Genomic DNA, 19,181 nt, shown 5'->3' with positions numbered 1-19,181 from the left:
GGTTTTCATTCTATACCGGGTATACTGCAATTAATTTGCCGAAGTATATAGAGTGAAAAATAGGTATCAAGAAAACCTTTCTATTTCCAAAATGGGCACAAGATAAGGAGTGAAGGAGCAGTGGTTATTTGCACATCTCTGAATTCTGGGGTGCCCACACTAGCATGCGAATTAAAGGGCATTTCTCAAATAGACGTCTTTTTTACACACTGTCTTATATTTGGAAGGAAAAAATGTAGATAAAGACAAGGGGCAGTAACTCTTGTTTTGCTATTCTATGTTTCCCCAAGTCTCCCGATAAAAATGATACCTCACTTGTGTGGGTAGGCCTAGCGCCCGCGACAGGAAGTGCCCCAAAACACAACGTGGACACATCAAATTTTCCCAAAGAAAATCAAAACCTAGGTAAAAGACATTGTCATTTGCAACGCCAATAGCTCTAACTCTCACAAATGTGAGACCTTTCGCATTGCAAATGCTTGTTTTCTTGTTCAGGCAAGTGTGCGTGGAGCCTGCTTTGGTTCTTAAGACCTCAGACCTAAAGCAAAGCTTAGACAGAAACATAGCAATGTGCCCTTTGCCCACAGTTACAGATCCTACTAAATGGAGTCATATATAGGTATGCACGGCCATTTTGCACAATTTTGTTGTGATATAAAGTTTCGGTAGAGCTCAATGAGAGCTGGTAGTTATGGCCGAGCGGTTAAGGTGATGGGCTTGAAATCCTTTGGGGGTTCCCTGCACAGGTTTGAATCCTGCTGACTTCTACACTTGTTTATTTTAAACCTGATTTTTAAAATAACTGTGAAGAACACATTTACCAACTTTATTTGGGAAGATAGATAATTTACTTTAAATCTTTATTTAACAGAGGTTCGATTTTATTTTGCAGAGAGAAGAGCGGGTGACCGCGTGGGGAGAAAAAATTATTTGTTAAACCTTCCATTTGAAGGTGATCTAAGCAGAATGAAGCAAAACAACAGCAGCGCCAATCAGCCGATTTCTTGGAGTCCACGGTTTAGGAGTTTACTTAGGAGACTGTGATGAAGCAGAAAATGAAGGTTTTGATTTATTAACGCATAAACGTAGTGCTGAAATAATCATGTGTGATATTAACCGAACTAATAAAGATTGTACGGGGACAAAATGTGCCCTGAGAGTAGTTTGCCATCATTTATACGCGTGCTTTATATAACGTGGTGTATTAGAATTGCACTAATCCGACATAATCATAAACGTGTGCTACGATTTGCTTGTTTGAAATGTTTTAGCTTAGCATTACTTTAGCGGAGGCTTTGGCCTAGTTGCCTGGTCTCACGGTTTAGATGTTTGTATTTTTCCACTGTGCTATTAAACGTGTATTTCTGCTTGAAGCTGTATTTTTCCACAGAAACTGTTCACATGCTTATCTTAAAGTTAGTGCCAGCCGGCATATTTTCTCTTTAATTCAAGGTCGACTTGCAGGTGCGGACAATGGAGGCTCTGAGAGTAAGCTAATCGAGAGACAATGTTGCAAATTACGTACCCATCTCCAAGGATAATGTATGCTTAAGTAAAAGCTTGAGAACTGTCGTTTTTGATTGGTCAATTTGAAGCTAACCTATGAACCCACCAATGGAGACCCTACTGGACTTGAACTGTTGTCTATTAAACCCAGGTGCACGAGAGGAAAGCTCTCTCTATCTTCGGACATCCCGCCATTTTGACTTTGTAGCTACTATGGCCCACTTTGCTGCGACGCCATTTTGAGAGACTTTGATGCTTTCTCTAATCGAGAGAAATAGACTTTAATGATTCTTGCCCTAGAGACTTTAACTTTGATTTGCCCCTTTGCATGAAGTAGTAGTCTTAACTTGCCGCCGTGAGGCAATTGCCCCGTTCACCCCTGCCCCTTTGTCCCGTCCCATGCTGATCGAGAAACGGTACCTGTGAGACGAAGACTTCATTGATTGCTGATCGGAATTGGTAATTATGAAAGGAAATTGTAAAATTGCATTGTGTTTCTTTTAGGTAACCAACTGCTGATTTTGATAAGGACCCTAGCTAGGAGTTTTCCAAATTGATGTTGCCAAATTGTTTTTGCATGAAGTCCCACATGCTGATGCTAATTTGAGGTTAGACGAGGATTCCATATGTCGCACGATGCAATTTGAGATCTTGTTATGCTGACTAAATGTACGCAATTAGTTCATTACAGATTATCGTATTAGTGCTTTGCATTGCCATTATCGAATGCCTTGTGATTCAAATGCTTCATAGATTACACTTGTTTCGACGTTATGGACAGCTATTAATGTTCATATATGTCTATCATTTGGTGTTGAGACACATTTATATTGTGCTAGCTTTGTTAATATAGGGAAATAAATTCACTAACTTCGCAATAAACTGGTGTGGTTATTCCTGACTGAAAGGTCAGGGTTCGCCGAAATGTATTCTGGATTAATTGTTAAGTGTTATGTTGTTCAAGGTGTTGCTTATGTTCGTTATTGATTATTGATTTGATGCGACTGATCGATATAAGAGTACAGAGAGTTCCCACTTAGTCAAAAGATTCATCGACCTAAAGAGCGTCCGAACGCAGGTAAATTGTTACCACGTTCCGCTCTATCAGTAGATGGTAGCAGAGGACGGTTTCGTCTTTTGGGACCCTGTACCATTAGAGTACATGGTGTTGGATTAACGGTTACGCATTTGAGGCCTCATTCGGAAAGTTGAATTAGATTTTCTTGGATGAAAATAATTGACAAGATGATGATGGGCTAGGTCCACCGCGACTTTCCCGGGATCTCGGAGCTTGCGAATGGAGAGAAAGGAGATGTGGAAACAGCGTTGGCGGTACTAGTGATGGTATGAGTGAAGTTAGGGTTTTGCGCTTGCACAGCTTATTGCCGCATGGTGTGTGAAAAGGTTGCGAGGATTTTCATTTAAGGATAGCGGAGGTGCGACTCCGAGTGTAGAAGTAGAGAAGTCGTCGAACTTCATAGAGACATCGGAGGTGCGGCTCCGAGTGTGAGAGTAGGGAAGTCGTCGAACTTCATGTGCGTCTGGCGCTTTGTGCATAAAAAGGTCCACGTGGTTGTTGTTGTTGAGACGGGCCCTGCGAGGTCAAGAGACTCCGGAGTATGTTGATCCATGTTGTGGTCTGGGCGGTTTAGTAGGTTGATCGGGCGTGGTCAACGAGTGGGTACGTGTGTTAGGGAGTGAAAGAAACTTCGACTTCGGGCTTTGACAAGATTCTAAGTGCACTAGAACAGATCATTGACAAGTTGAGAGTAGGTCTGCGGGTCAGATTTGCTTGCGAACGTGGGGATTGAGAAAGACGGAATAGCGACCGAGGCTGGTGAAAGAGATCGAATAGTGGCCGAGGTTAGTGAAAAGTCCCTAAGGTCCTGAAGCGGTTGTGTTACCCTTCCTGTAGTAAACCGACAGATCTGTTTTAGTTTTTTGGTAGCTCGCGATACATGCAAAAAGTTGTTACGGGAGGAACTGAGTGAAGGAGGACTAGCCGCGAGGCTTTGTCAGCCGCAGTGTGCGTGAGTGTGACGTCACTAAGAGCCGCGCTGAGATAGGTTGGTTGGAGAGAAGGGTCGCGCACGGATTGGATGCAGTCCGTGGGACTCGGTTGGAAGGGGAAAGGCAAGCGAAGAGTATTCCGGGAATTAAAGTCACCTATTGATTACAAATTTTGTGGAATAACAGTGACCTATTGATTATAAACTTTGTGAATTAAAAGACGAGAAAATGAAATTCCTTAAAGCGTTCAGGAGCGCAATGAAGGGAGAGTCATACATTAAAGCGAGCGTAGGAGAGGAAACGCCGCCCGAGGGTACACCAGCTTACATTGTAATGGAGGAAAAAGGGGTAGCTCCGTGTCTTTGGCTAAAGCAATGGCACAAGTGGACAGAGAAACATGGGAGCGTAGCATTCCCGATACATGGGACATTCAATATAAGGGTCCTAGAGAATTTGAGATTCACGATGTATGACATGAAGGTGCCTCCAAGGCCAGCACAGTTTGAGGCTCTAGCAATCTGGGAACTCATGGCTAGACAGCAACAGAAAAACAAGTTTGAAACAAGGATGAGGAAGGTAGAAAAGACACTAGTGGATGCTAGGTGGGATAATGCGCAGAAGGTGTGGAGGTCAGATGTATTGCAGGGAATAAAATTGTTCCCCGCAATTACTAAAGATGAAGAGGAGACAGGTAAGAAAGCTACCTGTAAGACAGACAGGAAATGTTCCAAGGATAGAGAGAACGAGGAAAAGTTGAGAAGAGAAGAGGAGTTAGAGGATGAAGAGTTGATAATGCAATTGCTGAACGACCGTCCACCACCTTATGCGGAAAATGGACAAGGTCCAAGTACCAGTTCTGCCCCTCCGGCATCGGTACAGAACAGTGAAACGCAGAATCCAGGAGCACCATCGGGATCTAAGGATCCGAGTTTACTGCTCACCCCACAGATACCGCAGGTTAGGAGAATGTATCCAGATGTGCCCGTGTTGAAACCAGCAGAAAATTATCAGCCGCAGATGCCAGGGTACTACAGCAGTGATAACAGTGGAGGAATGATTCTAGATCCGACCGTAAGGGGCGTACAGAATGGTTACAACCCAACAATGGCACAAGCTGAATCAACTCAGTTTATGATGCCTCAAAAGCAGACGCAGGGAGGAAATGTTCATGCTCAAATGACGGGGAGTCAGATGGGCATGCCGGCAATGATGGCCCATAATATGGGGATGAACATGCCTCAGAATATGGGAAATGGACAAAATCCAGATGCGATATCACTGCCCATTAACGTAGGTCCAGTGGTACCTCTGTATAGTCAGCCTAACTTAGGCATGAGCAGTCAGGGACCAATGCTGCAGAATGGGACAGAAAGAAGGTGCATAGAAAACACTCCAGGGATAACTCCGATAGCGACTCAGCCAACTGGGTCTGGGTCCCTGATGGAATTTAGTCCCATATGTGCTCAGTCAACACTGGTGAGGTCGAGCCCCCCACTAATAATACCATTACCATCAAACACTGAAAAGTTGCCGCAACCATCGATGGCAGTCGATGTGAATGCTACACTGATGGGGGTAAATGCGCAACAGCTGACACAGTGGTTCAACAGTTTAAATTCCACACAAAGTTCAGACAGTGGGAAAGGAGACGATTACTTGGGCAGGATGAGGCTGAACATGGAAGCACAAGAATTGGTGGAAGGGAATATGGGTGTGAACAGGTTAGAGTCCTACACGGAAGAGGAGTTGAGGTATCTATGTCCAAAGATCACGAAAGAAGTAAACAAGGTGCATAAAAGTTTGCAGGAAGTAGCAGACAGGAACGGGATTGACATAGGCAAGACGAAACACTTGAGCAGGAGCTATAGGTTGGATTTTGGGACCACAGATTTTGAACACATGAGATCAGCAGGCATGAAGGCACACCTTAGAGAATTGTTGCAGAGTGCCCAAGTGTGGAGGTGCTTAGACAAGTGGGAAAGCAGATGGGTAAAGAGGAAGGATAAGAGGAGGGACAGTGCCACAGAGCACAATGAGAAAAGACCGCAGAGCAGCGAGACCGTAACCATGTTACCAATGAGGGAGACAGCAGGGGGAAAATTAGTACATGTACCATGGCACAGGAGCGATATTCAGTCTTTTACGAATGATTTTCCCAAACTGAGGGAGAAGCCGATCGAATGGTATCAACAGACTGATAGGTTTGTGAAGCTTGCCAAATGTCTCTGGGAAGACCTGAACACTTTATTCGAGATTGTGGTTCCGGCAGATTTGTGGGAGGATTGCAAAAGAGCTGTAGGTTGGCCGACAAGTGAACCAGAGAGAGACAGAGAGACGGGTGCACCATCACCTATGGTGATGTGTCTGTACTATAAGGTGATTGAGCATTTGAAGACAAAGGTTGCCGCGAAAAATGTGGATTGGCAGAAAATTGATCGAACTGCCCAAGAGGCTAAAGAATCGATTCATAGTTACTATGAGAGGTTGTTGAAGGCGTTCAAGAATTACAGTGGCACGGAAGCAATTGAGGCGAAAGATATGCTTCATTTTGTGTTCAGATTTGTGGAAGGGCTGAAACCAGAGATAAGTCAGATGATAAAATCGCATTTGATCTGCTGGCAGTCGAAACCGATTGATGAAGTCTTGACTTATGCGAAATACTGTAGCGACGAAATTGAGGTGAAACAGAAAAAGCTGAAAGAGAAGGTGATGATGATGCAGCTTAAGGCGGCTCAGACAGGCTTGCAAGGTCTGCAAGGACTGCAAGGGTTGCCAGGGATGCAAGGGTTCCAAAAGCAGGTACCGCAACCGCAGCCGCAGTTGCAGGGAAACATGGCGTTTCAGCAACAGCAGCCGCAGTTGCAAGGAAACATGGCATTTCAGCCACAGGCCAGAGGCAGAGGTAGAGGAGGTTTTGTGAATAATGGTCCGGATTTGAATACTGTTGTGACGGGTGTGCAGGCAATGAAAAAGGTGATGCCGTGTCACGTGTGCGGAAACGTAGGTCATTGGAAACGCGAGTGCCCGATGGTGGTGCAGGAAGGTGCAGGTGCAGGTGCAGGTGCAGGTGTAGGTGTTGGTCAGCAAAACAATGATGTCAATGCATTTCAGACAATGAGAGGACCGAAAATGAGAGGTCTTAACCCAAATTTTCAGACCATAAATCAATTGCAGGGATTACAACCTATGCAGCTGCAGCAGATGCAGATGCCCCGTGTGCAGATGACGCAGATGCAGCCGATGCAACAGCAGTTACCTATGGTACCTAATCAGCAAATGCAAATACCTTTGGCACCAATGAGTCAGCAGCAAGTGATGGTTCCTCCACAGGTAACGGGTCAGGTAATGAGTACAAACGGCACAGTACAACAGTTCCCATTACACAGTGAGAGTGGAATAAACAACGTATGGGAGAGTGAAAGTTCAGGAGAAGAAGGAGACTGTGTGCTTGCGGCATCCTTGAAAGTCGATCAAAGGGGTCCGTACGTAGAGGGAAGAGTAATGGGTCATCGTGTTTCATTCTTGGTTGACACGGGAGCCACACGTTCAACTGTTAAGAGCAGTGAAGTACCAAATTTGCCACTCTCAGGGAGGACAGTTCAAGTGGTGGGAGTAGCAAACAGGCATCTGACGAACCCAATAACAGATCCGGTACCAGTCAACATTGGTAACTATCAAGGGGTACATCAGTTTGTGGTGTGTGACTCAAGCTCGATAGCACTGTTAGGAAGAGACCTATTGTGTAAATTGGGTTGCTCGATCATGTGTTCAAACGAAGGAATAACAATAGAGACGAGCAATGATGGGGAAGACGAGGACAGTGTAGAGGGGGATGAGATAGAAACAGTCGACGAAGAGTATCCTCTGATTTGTCTTTTACCGATGATAACTGAAGAAGATATCCCAGCAGAATTACGGGAGACAGTCGGAAAGGAAGTGTGGGACATGACAGGGAAAGAGGTGGGATTGATGAAAGGAGTGGAACCAGTAAAAGTGATGGTAAAGCCCAATGCGATCTTTCCCCAGACCCCACAATACCACATGCCACAAGATACCCTCATGAAAGTTGCCCAACTTATTGACGAATTCGTAAAGCAGGGAGTACTAAAAGAAGTATTAAGCAGCCCATGTAATTCACCGATAATGGGACTAATAAAGCCAAGTGGGAAAGTCCGACTTGTGCAGGATTTGAGGAAAATAAATGACATCATAATCAAGTGCTGCCCTGTCGTACCGAATCCAGCTGTGATAATGTTTCAGATCCCTTGCGAAGCTGAGTGGTTCTCAGTCATCGATTTGTCACAAGCATTCTTTTCTGTGCCTCTTCATGAGGACAGCCAATTCCTCTTTTGTTTCAAATTCCTAGACAGAGTGTACAGTTGGTGTCGAATTCCTCAGGGGTTTTCTGAGTCACCGTCGATATTCAATCAAGTCCTAAAGAAAGATTTGGAAGAGTTAGAGTTGCCATTCGGGTCAACCCTAGTACAGTACATTGATGACTTACTGGTTGCATCAAAGACAGAAAGTGGCTGCACAGCCGATACCATTGCTCTGTTGAACTATTTGGGAGGGAATGGACACAAGGGTCTCCTTCCAAACTGCAGTTCTGTCAGAAGAAAGTGAAATACTTGGGTCACCAAATAGAAAAAGGGTCACGGAAAATAATGAAGGAAAGAATTACAAGTGTACTTCAAATGAGTCCACCAAAGACAAGGAAGGAGGTGAGGAAGTTTTTGGGAATGGTGGGATACTGTCGCCAGTGGATTCCCAACTTCTCGTCACTAGCGAAGCCTTTGCTGAAATTGACCCAGAAGGATGCCTTGGATCAGATCGAACTGAAAGGGGATGAGATGGATGCTTTTGTTGAATTAAAGGAGTGCATGTGTAGGGCTCCAGCTTTAGGTATGCCTGATTACACGAAGCCTTTCACATTGTTTTGTCATGAACGTGATGCATGTTCTTTGTCTGTCTTGACTCAAGCCCATGGTGGCGTAAACAGACCAGTAGCGTATTTTTCAGCTACTCTGGATCCGGTTGCAGCAGCACTCCCAGGGTGTTTGTGCGCCGTAGCAGCAGTTGGTATCAGCCTCACTCAGAGTGAAGGAATAGTGATGGGACACCCAGTAACAGTCATGGTCCCTCACTCAGTTGAGATACTTTTGACCCGCTCCCGAATGCAGCACATGACTGGAGCAAGACTCACAAGGTATGAAACGACTATTCTGGGCTCACCGAATGTGCAGCTGAAAACGTGCACCACGTTGAATCCAGCTACCTTGCTTCCTGGAGAAAATGCTGAAATTGAGAACGCTGAAGACGTCGAGCATGACTGCCTTCAGGTGACTGAATTTTGCACAAAACCCCGACCGGATATCAAGGATACAAAACTTGATGAAAATGACCAAATTCTTTTTGTTGATGGTTCATGTCTAAGAGATGGGGTGGGAATTTTGAAAGCAGGATATGCTGTATGTACTGTGACAGGGGTCTTGGAAGCGGGATGGCTCCAAGGAGTCTATTCTGCACAAGTAGCAGAACTTGTAGCCCTTACTAGAGCATGTCAATTGTCTGCATTGATGAAAGTCACCATTTACACTGATAGCCAATACGGGTTTGGGATTGTGCATGACTTTGGACAACTATGGTCACAGAGAGGTTTCCTGACTTCTTCAGGATCCCCAGTGAAAAATGGGGAGAGAATAAGGGAGTTGTTACATGCCATTCAAGTGCCAGCTGAAGTTGCAGTGGTAAAGTGCAGTGCTCACACGAAGGGACAGGACTATGTGTCTCTGGGAAACGCCTATGCAGATCAAGTCGCAAGATTTTGTGCCTTGAACTGTATATTGTTAAGGGATGATTGGAATACAATAAGTGAACCAGAACTCGAACCAGCTGAAGCATTTGCCTTGAAGGTCGTAGATACAATAGAAGAACTAAAAGCACTACAAAGTAATGTCAGGGAGGATGAAAGAGATTCCTGGATTAAATCACAATGTATAAAGAGACAAGACGAGCTATGGGTTTCACATGAGGGAAAATTTGTTTTGCCAAATAGTCTCTTATCACAGCTTGCGCGGTTCTATCATGGGCAAGCTCACCTAGGGAGAGATGCCATGATAAGTTTGTTCAAAACTGATTGGTTTAACCCCAGATTTTGTCAAGCTGCAGAAGCAGTTTGCCATCGATGTGTCACTTGCCAACAGATGAACCCAGGAAAGGGGACGGTTGTGAACGCGAGTCACATTGGTAGGGCAAGCGGTCCTTTTAGCCGTATGCAGATGGACTTCATTGAGATGCCTGTACATGGAGGTTTAAGATATGTGTTGGTGATTGTGTGCATTTTTAGTCACTGGATTGAGGCATACCCCACACGTAGAAACGACAGCCTTACAGTTGCCAAGCTATTATTGAGGGAGTTAATACCACGTTTCGGATTCCCGATCTCTTTAGAATCAGATAGGGGAAGTCACTTCAACAACGAGGTGATGAAGTTACTTTGCGAAGCACTGAACATTGAGCAAAAGCTGCACTGTAGCTATCGCCCTGAAGCATCAGGACTGGTGGAGCAGATGAATGGTACGCTGAAATCGAGAATGGCAAAAATATGTGCATCAACAAATTTGAAATGGCCTGACGCATTGCCCTTAGTGCTAATGTCAATGAGAAACACTCCGGATAGAAAAACTGGATTGTCTCCGCACGAAATTCTCATGGGCAGGGCTATGAGACTTCCTGCAGTTCCCGCAAACATGCTTTTGAATATTACAGATGATATGGTGTTAGACTACTGCAAAGGTCTGGCTGACGTGGTTCGCTCTTTCTCTCACCAGGTGGAAGCGACCACCTTGCCACCGATCCAAGGTCCAGGACACGCACTGAAAGCAGGTGACTGGGTCGTGATAAAGAAGCACGTGAGGAAGTCGTGTCTGGAACCCCGTTGGAAAGGCCCTTTCCAAGTGATCCTGACGACAACTACCGCTGTGAAGTGCGCGGGGGTTCCCAACTGGATTCACGCCAGTCATACAAAGAAGGTGTTGTGTCCCACAGATGAGGAAGTTGAAGCGCTGAAATTACCAGTGCCTGATAAAACAGTGCCGAGTGCTGAGACAGAACAAAAGCGAACTGAAAGCGAACAAGCAACAGCAGGAGAAAAAGAAATATTATTGGAGAACGAAGAGTCTGACTCGCTTGGGGAAGACCAAGGAGAAAGTTCAGACAGCGACGACGAAGCTGCAGGTGACAAAGAGCCTGAAGCAGCTGAGGGTAGCAAAAAGCCTGAAGCAGCTGAAGGTGACAAGGAACCTGAAGCAGCTGAAAGTGATACAGAGCCTGAAGAAAGTAACGGTGACAAAGGGCTCGAAGAGAGTGAGAAAGCAGGAGAGCCTGAGCAGAAGGGGACTTTCCCAGAAACAGACGATACAGAAAAAGAAAAGGAAAACGTGACTGATTCCCCTGAAGGTGGGGACAAAGAAGAGCAGAACGAAAGAGCTCAAACCTCTACAGAAAGGATCGCAGGTCCATCAAACGGACACGGTGCAAAAAGAAGACTAAGTATCTCACCGATAAAAGAAAAGGGTAAAGAAGGTTTGAACGAAGGAGGAAGGCCAAAAGTGAAAGAGAAAAGAAAGGAAGTGGCTGTCGTGGAACAATCGTCAAGTGAAGAAAAAGACTTGGCGAAGGAGGAGAGTGCCAGCGAAGCAGAATCGAAAAGAGAAGCAAAATTGAAAAGGAAAAGGATACCAAACAGGAGGTATTCCGGTCCTGAATGGGCATATGCAGTAAACGATGATTGGACTGATGAGTTTGTATCTCTATGCATCGAGAACGAAGAAGAAGAAGAGATACCAATAGAAAAGAAAAGTTTCATAGACTCTGTTGATTGAAACGGTAGTAAATGGTATTGCTTGCTGCAATCTAACGTGAGACAAACAACCAGCTGAGACATTGCTAAACCAAATTGAGACAAATGCTGCTAACCGATAAGTGACTGGCCTTTTGAAGAAGACGGTGTGAACATTGTGCTCGTTCAGCTTTGTAACTGAATTGCTAAGTAGTTTCATTTATAAGTGCTTCTAGCTCTCTGATTCTATACAGATCATGCCTAGGTACGCTATGCAGAATAATAGAAAGAAATATTGTAAATACGTGTGTATAGGCTTGGTACTAACATGTGTACTAATAATAATGGCAATTGTGTTTGGAATGCATGGAAAGGGTGAGAATAAGACTATTGCTGCTTCTACTATTGTTCCTGTTACTGTCACTGAACTAACACCATTGAAAAGACTAGCAATGGATGAGAGGCTCTTGCATGATAAGAAAGAGCTTTCGTATAACGTTTTCTATCGCTTACTAACAGAGTATGTTGAGACTATGGATGCGAAAGATTGTTATGTGTGTACCCAGATACCGACATCAGTAAAGGAAGGGGTGACTTATCACCACATGCCTCTTACATATGGGATTACATGTAGTATAGTAATGTCTAGGTTTTATGGTCAATCTAATATACAGTATTTTTTCTCAAATTATAATGTTACCTTTGCTTATGTTCCTATAATAGCGCAGCTAAGCGAGACTGCAAAATATTGGGATTACAAAATTATGAGGGACTTTTTCGAGCCAATGCAACCTTTTGAAACGGCTCATGCTCATAGGGAGAACCTTACTTGCTCCGTCTCTGCTGTAGAAATAAGCTTTTTAGATCGCACAGATGATAGAAGGGCTCAAATGAAAGCGAAATTAGAAAAGGAGCTATACAAGAGGACTTCAGTAGATAATTATGATTTTGCTGCTATAAAGACACAAGGGAAAATTGCTTTAGATGCTTGGCATGTAGGGAAGTTTTGTATATATCGAGGTGAATCTTACTATGATAATATTTTTGTAGGAGCGAGTGAATGCAAACATACGTTTATTTTTAAGGCCAAATGGACATTCATGATGGACGGACTTGACCCTGTCATTCCAGGGATGTATTATATTTGTGGGCATAATGCCTATTATCGTCTTCCAAAGGGATGGTGGGGAAGATGTTATTTGGGTATAGTGTTTCCAAAGGTTTATCAACTGGATGACATATCGATGATTGAAAAGACACCTGGATCCCATCGTATCCAGAAAAGAGAGACCGCAGCTGCTGTGGTAGGCGATATATTTGGAGCTATGATTCCTTCATTGGGAGTTGTGCTGAATTCCATCAAAATAAGGAAGTTGTCTACTATAGTGGATAACATGCTGACAAAGTTTTCAGGTGCTATAATCCTGATGGATGCTGAACTTGCAGCGGAAAGAGCTATGACTCTTCAAAATAGGCTTGCTTTAGACATTCTTTTAGCAAAGGATGGAGGCGTTTGCAAAATGATTGGTGCACGTCACTGCTGCACCTATATACCTGATAATAGTGTGAAGATTTAAATTTTGCTTGCTAATCTAACAAAAGAAAGCGCAGATTTGAAAGAACTGAAAGAACCAGAAGTGTGGGAGAAGGTTGGAAAGGGACTTGCCTCAGTGGGACATTGGATTGGGGGAATTTGGAATGGAATATTATTGAAAATAATAGAAGGGATATTAATAGTGATAATTTGTGTATTTGGAATTTGGGGAATAAAAAGGGGAATAATAATGATTATGGAAAGAATTAAAAGAAGAAAGGAGGAGAAAATTATGAAAAGAATGGCAGAAGAATATAAAGTGCAAACTAGGGGAACTAAAAGGAAAAGGGAGCTGACAGAATTTTAATGGGATAAAATGTGTGGGCTAAATTTGTGTGATGACAAGTAGTCATCAGAGGAGGGATTGATGAAGCAGAAAATGAAGGTTTTGATTTATTAACGCATAAACGTAGTGCTGAAATAATCATGTGTGATATTAACCGAACTAATAAAGATTGTACGGGGACAAAATGTGCCCTCAGAGTAGTTTGACATCATTTATACGCGTGCTTTATATAACGTGGTGTATTAGAATTGCACTAATCCCACATATTCATAAACGTGTGCTACGATTTGCTTGTTTGAAATGTTTTAGCTTAGCATTACTTTAGCGGAGGCTTTGGCCTAGTTGCCTGGTCTCACGGTTTAGATGTTTGTATTTTTCCACTGTGCTATTAAACGTGTATTTCTGCTTGAAGCTGTATTTTTCCACAGAAACTGTTCACATGCTTATCTTAAAGTTAGTGCCAGCCGGCATATTTTCTCTTTTATTCAAGGTCGACTTGCAGGTGCGGACAATGGAGGCTCTGAGAGTAAGCTAATCGAGAGACAATGTTGCAAATTACGTACCCATCTCCAAGGATAATGTATGCTTAAGTAAAAGCTTGAGAACTGTTGTTTTTGATTGGTCAATTTGAAGCTAACCTATGAACCCACCAATGGAGACCCTACTGGACTTGAACTGTTGTCTATAAAACCCAGGTGCACGAGAGGAAAGCTCTCTCTATCTTCGGACATCCCGCCATTTTGACTTTGTAGCTACGATGGCCCACTTTGCTGCGACGCCATTTTGAGAGACTTTGATGCTTTCTCTAATCGAGAGAAATAGACTTTAATGATTCTTGCCCTAGAGACTTTAACTTTGATTTGCCCCTTTGCATGAAGTAGTAGTCTTAACTTGCCGCCGTGAGGCAATTGCCCCGTTCACCCCTGCCCCTTTGTCCCGTCCCATGCTGATCGAGAAACGGTACCTGTGAGACGAAGACTTCATTGATTGCTGATCGGAATTGGTAATTATGAAAGGAAATTGTAAAATTGCATTGTGTTTCTTTTAGGTAACCAACTGCTGATTTTGATAAGGACCCTAGCTAGGAGTTTTCCAAATTGATGTTGCCAAATTGTTTTTGCATGAAGTCCCACATGCTGATGCTAATTTGAGGTTAGACGAGGATTCCATATGTCGCACGATGCAATTTGAGATCTTGTTATGCTGACTAAATGTACGCAATTAGCTCATTACAGATTATCGTATTAGTGCTTTGCATTGCCATTATCGAATGCCTTGTGATTCAAATGCTTCATAGATTACACTTGTTTCGACGTTATGGACAGCTATTAATGTTCATATATGTCTATCATTTGGTGTTGAGACACATCTATATTGTGCTAGCTTTGTTAATATAGGGAAATAAATTCACTAACTTCGCAATAAACTGGTGTGGTTATTCCTGACTGAAAGGTCAGGGTTCGCCGAAATGTATTCTGGATTAATTGTTAAGTGTTATGTTGTTCAAGGTGTTGCTTATGTTCGTTATTGATTATTGATTTGATGCGACTGATCGATATAAGAGTACAGAGAGTTCCCACTTAGTCAAAAGATTCATCGACCTAAAGAGCGTCCGAACGCAGGTAAATTGTTACCACGTTCCGCTCTATCAACTGTAAAAGAGTTTTAAAATTAGGGACCTATTGGTAGAGTCACTGTTTATGCAAATTGAATGGTCAGAAGTCATTAAGATCTGTAAAAATCCATCTCTGGCAGCTGTGGGATTTGAACCCACGCTTCCAAAGAGACTGGAGCCTTAATCCAGCGCCTTAGACCGCTCGGCCACGCTACCTGCTGCTCTCAGGGTGTCTGTTCACTTCATGAGCACCGCAACCCTGAGTCTCCGCACTGAGTGTGGAAAGTCGAGTCGATAAACCGTTTCATGACTATGATTACAATGTCTGGAGGGTGATGTGGTAATTGAAGGTTATCTCTCTTACTCAGTCACTGCACAAGTCTTCTCCCAGCTGCTCGGATCAAGTGCAATCACCTTAAAAGACAACACTCTCCGAGCAATGACTTCCAACCAAGGTATAAGCACCTGCTCTACATAGGCAATGTGACTCCATCATTTTCTAATGAAACAAGTGTTCATACTGGTGGGCTCATTTCTTTGGGTGGGATCTAATGAATGAGCAGTTCATTCAAAAATAACTGAGGAGTTGCACGTATTCATGACATCAGCCCTATTGCCGCACCCAGTCTCCCCAACATACTGTTTAGCTTTCCAGTGACGTCATGTCTTGTGTGGCCTATTCACATTCCGCTGTTAATATTTTTTAGCCAATAGAATTTCACAGGCTCCCGTCTTTGAGCTCACATTGAAAAGGCACAAGTCCCAAAATGCAACCGGGTGCTGTTTAAAACTCCAGCACTGGTGGGCGGTGCCCCAGGTGACATGGGGTCCACCTGGATGCCCTGACTGCCTTTTCACGTGACAGTCACAGACACACTCAGGACAGAGGTTCAAAAGCTATTCTGAAAGAAGTAAGGACAACAGGCCCACGTGAAACTAAACTTTTTAAATAGATGATTTTTGTTTCTATTGACCTGGTTCTCACTCGTTCTGCGCGCCAAGTCAAATGTAAATGAGCCCCGCAATAAAAATGCACAGAGGATGGTAAAATTCACTTCACTCTGCGCTCGTTGATGCTGAGAGCATGGTTGTCAGCCCGCACGCTTGTTATTTTGATGTGGAATTACTTGATTGCTTTGTGATAATTTTCATTACTCCGAATTGCAAGCTCCCCTACCCCAGTAATAATGTTTGAGGTATTGCTTCCCTACCACACCAACAAGGCCACCCTCTGACCAAGTCCTTTGCCTCTCTTCAGAACTACCATAAGCCCCTCCATGCACTAGGAACTTTTTGCTTGACGACCATCTAGGCGTCCTTGGAATATTGATATTTAGAAGTAACAATGTTTGTTTATTTTAACTAACTGACCTTTTTAGGGTCTCGCTTGATAGACTCTGTAGTATTCAGTAAAGGGCTTGGAGCCCGCATGTCTCTCACCATTTTTTTATTTATGTGGCACTCTTCTTTACAGTTTCCTAATTCATCAAGGCATGTCTTGCATCATTTCCGTTCCTCTCTGTAGAGCAGCGACCAAGCGTTGATTGATTCAGCTTAATCAGTGCCTGACCGCTGCTCCCCACCTGATCAAGGTACTATTTTTTCCTTTTACCTTCTAGTGCCCTGCAAACAGAAGGCTTGTGACTGGCAAAAACATGCCCAGCAGGACAACCAAAACTGTTAAGTTTTAAATTTAAATCGAACTTTCTTTTATTTTGCCAAATCGTCTTTTCCCACGTTCCACGCATGTTTTCTTTTGCTTTTGTTCGTGGGCACTCTTCTCAAAAGATGACGATTAGCTCGTTTAAAATATTGCAAATCAACAGTGTTTCTTTATTATGTGTAAATTCTGAAATTAATCTTTAACACATAATCCTGCGGTACACTTCAATCCACCCCACTCCAATCTTCCCCACTACAATCCACCCCATCCAGACCACTTCACCCACACTAATCCACCTCACTCCAGTCCAAATCACTCACCCGAATCCAATCCACTCTAACTCATCCTACTCCAATCCTCTCCACCCACCCCAAGCAAATCTGTCTCACTCCAATGTGCCCCACTATAATAAAAAACAATCTGCACCACTCCAAAACAATCTGTCCCACTTCGATCCAAAACAATCTGCCCCACTCCAATCTGCCCGACTCCACTTCAAAACAATCTCCCCTACTCCAATTCAAAACAATCTACCCCACTGCAATCTGCTGCACTCCAATCAAAAACAAACTACCACACTGCAATCCAAAACAATCTGCCATTCTGCAATCGAAAACAATCTGTCCCACCCAAGGCAGTGGTGGCTGGTGCACTTTGAAAGGAGTTGGTGGGAGGGAAAAATAGTTCATCTGAAGCTAAGTGAAGAAATTGGAATAAAATAGTGCATTTTAACCCCTTCGCTGCCAGCCTTTTCCCCCTCAGGTGCCAGGCATTTTTTTGGCTATTTGGGGCAGGGCGCGCTTAGGCCCTCATAGATTTTTGTCCACATAAGCTATCCACGCCAAATTTGCGTCCTTTTTTTCCAACATCCTAGGGATTCTAGAGGTACCCAGACTTTGTGGGTTCCCCTGAAGGAGACCAAGAAATTAGCCAAAATACGGTAAACATTTTGTTTTAAAAAAGAAAAAAATGGAAAAAAGGGCTGGAGAAGAAGGCTTGTGGTTTTTGTCCCTGAAATTGGCATCAACAAAGGGTTTGCACTGCTAAAATCACCAGCTTCCCAGCTTTCAGGGACAGGCAGACTTGAATCAGAAAACCCAATTTTTCAACACAATTTTGGCATTTTACTGGGACATACCCCATTTTTACGATTTTGTGTGCTTTTAGCCTCCTTCCAGTCAGTGACAGAAATGGGTGTGAAACCAATGCTGGGTCCCAGTAACCTAAACATTTTTGAAAAGAAGACAACATTCTGAATTCAGCAATGGGTAACTTGTGTAGATCTTACAAGTGTTTCCTACAGAAAATAACAACTGAAATAAAAAAAAAATATTGAAATTGAGAAGAAAAAAACAGCCATTTTCCTCTACGTTTTACTCTGTAACTTTTTTCTGCAATGTCAGATTTTTGAAAGCAATATACCATTACGCCTGCTGGACTCTTCTGGTTGCGGGGATATATAGGGCTTGTAGGTTCATCAAGAACCCTAGGTATCCAGAGAAAATAAATGAGCTGCACCTTGCAGTGGGTTTTCATTCTATACCGGGTATACTGCAATTAATTTGCCGAAGTATATAGAGTGAAAAAAAGGTATCAAGAAAACCTTTCTATTTCCAAAATGGGCACAAGATAAGGAGTGAAGGAGCAGTGGTTATTTGCACATCTCTGAATTCTGGGGTGCCCACACTAGCATGCGAATTAAAGGGCATTTCTCAAATAGACGTCTTTTTTACACACTGTCTTATATTTGGAAGGAAAAAATGTAGATAAAGACAAGGGGCAGTAACTCTTGTTTTGCTATTCTATGTTTCCCCAAGTCTCCCGATAACATTTTTTACCTCACTTGTGTGGGTAGGCCTAGCGCCCGCGACAGGAAGTGCCCCAAAACACAACGTGGACACATCAAATTTTCCCAAAGAAAACCAAAACCTAGGTAAAAGACATTGTCATTTGCAACGCCAATAGCTCTAACTCTCACAAATGTGAGACCTTTCGCATTGCAAATGCTTGTTTTTTTGTGCAGGCAAGTGTGCGTGGAGCCTGCTTTGGTTCTTAAGACCTCAGACCTAAAGCAAAGCTTAGACAGAAACATAGCAATGTGCCCTTTGCACACAGTTAGAGATCCTACTAAATGGAGTCATATATAGGTCTGCACGGCCATTTTGCACAATTTTGTTGTGATATAAAGTTTCGGTAGAGCTCAATGAGAGCTGGTAGTTATGGCCGAGTGGTTAAGGTGATGGACTTGAAATCCTTTGGGGGTTCCCTGCACGGGTTTGAATCCTGCTGACTACCTCTGTTGTTTATTTTAAACCTGATTTTTAAAATAACTGTGAAGAACACATTTACCAACTTTATTTGGGAAGATAGATAATTTACTTTAAATCTTTATTTAACAGAGGTTCGATTTTATTTTGCAGAGAGAAGAGCGGGTGACCGCGTGGGGAGAACAAATGATTTGTTAAACCTTCCATTTGAAGATGATCTAAGCAGAATGAAGCAAAACAACAGCAGCGCCAATCAGCCGATTTCTTGGAGTCCACGGTTTAGGAGTTTACTTAGAAGGAGACTGTAAAAGAGTTTTACAATTAGGGACCTATTGGTAGAGTCACTGCTTATGCAAATTGAAGGGTCAGAAGGGAGATGCGTCATTAAGATCTGTAAAAA

General features: G+C 43.3%; 2 non-coding genes across 2 annotated transcripts; one reads left to right on the top strand and one right to left on the bottom strand.

Moving 5' to 3' along the window:
* Nucleotides 1–14,985: 14,985 nt before the first annotated feature.
* TRNAL-AAG (transfer RNA leucine (anticodon AAG)) lies at nucleotides 14,986–15,067 on the bottom strand. The gene has a single exon. It is a non-coding gene; the product is annotated as a tRNA-Leu (tRNA).
* A 3,660-nt stretch (nucleotides 15,068–18,727) lies between these two features.
* On the top strand, nucleotides 18,728–18,809 carry TRNAS-UGA (transfer RNA serine (anticodon UGA)). Its single transcript has one exon. It is a non-coding gene; the product is annotated as a tRNA-Ser (tRNA).
* The last annotated feature ends 372 nt before the right edge of the window (nucleotides 18,810–19,181 follow it).

This window comes from Pleurodeles waltl, chromosome 12 (genome assembly GCF_031143425.1).
Source record: "Pleurodeles waltl isolate 20211129_DDA chromosome 12, aPleWal1.hap1.20221129, whole genome shotgun sequence".
Taxonomy (NCBI): Eukaryota; Metazoa; Chordata; class Amphibia; order Caudata; family Salamandridae; genus Pleurodeles; species Pleurodeles waltl.
Note: the sequence above shows the minus strand (reverse complement) of the source record. Positions and strands in the feature narration are given on the sequence as shown.